The 4,833-nt window shown below is 39.6% G+C and overlaps 1 pseudogene; it reads right to left on the bottom strand.

The window, feature by feature from the left end:
• Positions 1–2,980: 2,980 nt before the first annotated feature.
• Positions 2,981–3,098, bottom strand: LOC124596713 (annotated as a pseudogene).
• Positions 3,099–4,833: the final 1,735 nt, after the last annotated feature.

Genomic DNA, 4,833 nt, shown 5'->3' with positions numbered 1-4,833 from the left:
ACTTAGTAGTGTAAAGGCTTCAGGACCAGGTGAGATACCTATAAGATTCTATAAAGATTATGCAAAATAACTTGCTCCCCTTCTAGCAGTAATTTATTGTGGATCACTTGAGCAACGAAAGACACCTAATGACTGGAAAAAAGTGCGGGTCATTCCCATTTGTGAGAAATGCCTTAAGGCAGAACCACACAATAATAGACATATATCATTGGCATTAATCTGTTGCAGAATTATGGAACATGTTTTATGCTCAAGAATTATGACTTCTTGGAAAATGAACAGCTCCTCTATACATGTAAACATGGATTCCGCAAACAGAGATCTTGCAAAACTCTGTTGCTCCATGAGATCCACAATGCAGAGGACAATGGCAGTCAGGCTGATACCATGTTCCTTGATTTCAGTAAGGCATTTGGCACTGTCCCGCGTTGTCGTTTAATGAAAAAAATATAAGCTTACAGGGTATCGTAGCAGACCTGTGACTGGATTCAAGACTTTCTTGGACATAGAACTCAACACATCGCTCTTAACAGAATTAAATCAACATATGTATAAAGTAGCAATGCCAGAATGACCTGCAGAGAATTGATGAATGGTTCTGACTATGGCATTTGACCCTGAACGTAAATAAATGTAACATATTGCAGATTCATAGGAAAAGAAATCCACTACCGTACAGCTAAACTATTGATGACAAACAGCTGGAGACAGCATCTGCCGTAAAATATCTAGGCGTAACTATCCAGAGCAACCTTAAGTGGAATGGCCCTATAAAAAACAGATAGTAGGAAAAGCAGACACAGGACTCAGATTCATTGGATGAAACTTAAGGAAATGTAACTCATCAACGGAAGAAGTGGCTTATAAGATTGTTCACCCGATTCTTGAGTACTGATCATCTATCTGGGATTCCTATCAGGTAGGACTAATAGACAAGATAGAGAAGATACAAGGAAGTGCGGCGCATTTAGTCACAGGCTCGTTTAGCTGGTGAGAGAGCGTTATGGTGGTGCTAAACAAACTCTACTGGCAGACGTTACAAGAGAGACGTTGTGCATCATAGAGAGATTTACTGCTGAAATTTCGGGACAGCACTTTTCAGGAGGAGTCAGGCAACATTACTTCCCCCCACATACATCTCACGTATTAACGAAGAGGAGAAAATTCAGGAAATCAGAGCAAATATAGAGACTTACCGACAATCATTCTTTACAAGCACTATTCATGAGTGGAACAGGGTTGGAGGGATCAGATAGTGGTACAAAAGTACCCTCTGCTACACACCATTAGGTGGCTTGCGTAAGTGTAGATGTAAAGTCCAGGGAGAAGAAATAAAAAAATTGAGGCTTGCCAATGACATTGTAATTCTGTCAGAGGCAGCAAAGGACTTGGAAGAGCAGTTAAATGAAATTGACAGTGGTTTCAAAGGAAGAAATAAGATGAACATCAACAAAAGCAAAACAAGGACAATGGAATGTAGTTGAATTAAATCAGGTGATACTAAAGGAATCAGATTAGGAAACTAGGCACTTAAAGTACATAGTAGATGATATCTGCTATTTGTGTAGCAAAATAACTGATGATGGCCAAAGTAGAGAGGATATAAAATGTAGACTGGCAATGGCAAAAAAATCATTTCTGAGGAAGAGAAATCTGTTAACATCGAATACAGGTTTAAGTGCTAGGAAGACTTTTCTGAAGATATTTATCTGGCATGTAGCCATGTAGGAAACTGAAACTTGGACAATAAACAGTTAAGATAGAAAAATAATAGAAGCTTTCAAAATGCAGTACTGTAGAAGAATACAAAAGATTAGATGGATTGATCATGTAACTAATGAGGAAGTACTAAATAGAATTGGGCAGGCAAGAAATTTGTGGCACAACATGACCAAAAGAAGGGATCGCCTGATAAGACAGATTCTGAGACATTAAGGGATCACCAATTTAGTATCTGAGGGAAGCGTGGTGGGTAAAAACTGTAGAGGGAGACTGAGAGATGAATACAGTAATCGCATTCAAAAAGATGTAGGTTGCAGTAATTATTCGGAGATAAAGGGAGATAGTAGCATGGAGAGCTGCATCAAACCAGTCTTTGGACAGAAGACCACCTCATACATGATTCAGCAGTTTTTAACACTTCTCATTCTTTATGATGTCACTTATCTTGAACTGTGTGTTGAACAACGATATAATTTTGCATTTGCATTCAGTGGCACAGACAGTGCATACTGTCTGTTAATTGTGTCATGAATTCAGTTAGTAATAGAGAAGTAATAAATTATAACATCATGCCTCATTCGGTACTTTTGCTGCATGAACAGCAAAAAAGTAGTAAGCGATAAAGTGTCTTTTCTTTCATCATTTTCTAGGGGTTATCTGCGAGAAAGAATTTAGTAAAGGTTTGAAATTGTGTGTAAAATTTTTTGAAAGTCAGTAAGTTCTCTCTCTGTCAAATATTGGATCAGTAGAGTCTGGGTCTTCACATGTCACACACTTTGCTTCTTTTCACCTCCATTCCCTTTGATATGTATGTGGTTCTTGGCCCCGCAGTGATTGCCACCTGATGTATGCGAGTACCGTGTCTGGTTGAAATCAGTGATGTAGGAGGAAATGTGTGAAAACACACACACACACATATTTATTTTTATAATATTTATGGATTCGAGGGTAGTTACACAATCACATCCCACATTGACGAGGCATTTATGTAGTGGTGAAATGTGTGATTCATTGGGTAAATGTAGGATACACAATTTATATGTTACTTCATCACCAGACATTTGACATCCAGTGGTGTATAAAGCTTAGTAATGCCATCTATATCCCGTGTCATCCTCAGTGGAGGATGCGGAGAGGAGGGGCGTGGGGTCAGCACACCGCTCTCTCAGTCGTAAGATGGTATTCTTGACTGAAACCACTACTATTCAATTGAGTAGCTCCTCAATTGGCATCACGAGGCTGAGTGCACCCCAAAAAACGGCAACAGTGCATGGCGGCCTGGATGGTCACCCATCCAAGTGCCGACCACGCCCAACAGCGCTTAACTTCGGTGATCTCACGGGAACCGGTGTATCCACTGTGGCAAGGCCATTGCCACGCCATCTACCCTAATTCCATTAAATTTTCTTCTTTGTGTTTTCTTCTCTTTTGGCAACTAGCAAGGAAACATCCTTGAGCTCTTTAGCATTACGTTGTCAGTCCAAACACCCTTTGCCAATTCTTTTAAGTTTTTATTACAGTCACAATTGTGTGTTCCACTACAGTCTATTCTGTGACTGACTTCTTCATTTTCATATTCTCATAATAATTCCGAACATACACCATGTTATTGCTTGTTGAGCAACTCTCAGGTTCCAGAATGAATTTTCGCTCTGAAGGGCGGTGTGTGCTGATATGAAACTTCCTGGCAGATTATAACTGTGTGCTGGACCAACACGAACTCGGGACCTTTGCCTTCTGCGTGGAAATGCTCTACCAACTGATCTACTCGAGCACAACTCACGACCCATCCTCATAGCTTTACTTCCACCAGTACTTCATCTCCTTTGTTTCAGTCTTTCACAGGAGGAAGGTAGGAGATGAGGTACAAGTGGAAGTAAAGCTGTGAGGACAGGTTGTGAGTCATGCTTGGGTAGTTCAGTTAGAGCACTTGTCCGTGAAAGGCAAAAGTTCTGAGTTTGAGTCTTGGTCTGGCACACAGTTTTAATCTGCCAGGAAATTTCAACTTTCAGGTTTTTTATGTTTTTTTCTATTGAAGTTTGTGTCTCACTGCCTTAAGTTGGAAGTCATAAGGCACAGTGTCTGTCACCTTCCCATTTCAGACACATTGAAAGCCTAGTTTTGAATGCACTATTATTTCTCAAAATTTTGTGAATTGTAGGCAAAGCTATTTTCATATTTATTACTCTGTTCTATATTTCCATTTATTACTTGCGAATGGTCCATTCCACTTTATCAACTTCTGAAACCTGTTTGATCATGTTCTTTATTAAGACCCAAAGTACTTTCCGTACAGTTTGTAATAATTTTAGCAAATATCTTGTACATTAACCAAAGGAGGTTGATAAGCAAATAGTTTTTTCTGTCTGGTTTATTTCTGTTCTTGTGAAGTAGAAAAATTACAGAATAGTTCCAGTTTTAGGGAATTGTATTACTCTGCAGGCATGCTGTAAACTGTTTTGCAACTTCATTTTCTATTACATTTGATCCGGCTTCTACCATTTCTATTGAAACAAAAGCATTTCCAGGCACTTATTTTTTCTTCATATCATGTTGCTTTTTAAACGACACCTGTCATTTTTTCAGAATGTCATTATTATCTGTTTTTCTCATATGTCCCTTGAAATATTCAAACATTTAAAGGTTGTAGGAAAGATACAGATTATATATATACTTTTGGATTAAATGGAGACCACTCAGCAAAAAGCAGTTGTTGAGTTGTCAATAGACACACACAAAAGAAAGAAAACCAGCTAGTTTTTCAAGTTATCCTTTAACAAGCTAAAGTAAATATATTCACACGCAAACACATGCCTGTGCCCCTTGATGGTTCTGGCTAAACTAACAGTGCCAGTGTTATTTTTGGCGAGGTAGTGTCCAGTAGAGTGGGATGGCATTGGTAGTAGGAGGCAGGGAAAGGGACTGGGTATGGGTGGCTAGCGGCTCGGAAGGAGGCAGCCAGTTTGCTGACAGGGAATGTAGATATAATGGCTGGCACAATTGTGGTGGCCAGTGGGAAGCAGCACATGCTGAAGGCAAAGTGAGGACGTGAAGTAGAAGGAATTGACAGAATGAAGGAGGGAAAACTGTTGGGTGAAGGATGTGGGGACA

Source organism: Schistocerca americana, chromosome 2 (assembly GCF_021461395.2).
Source record: "Schistocerca americana isolate TAMUIC-IGC-003095 chromosome 2, iqSchAmer2.1, whole genome shotgun sequence".
Taxonomy (NCBI): domain Eukaryota; kingdom Metazoa; phylum Arthropoda; class Insecta; order Orthoptera; family Acrididae; genus Schistocerca; species Schistocerca americana.
Note: the sequence above shows the minus strand (reverse complement) of the source record. Positions and strands in the feature narration are given on the sequence as shown.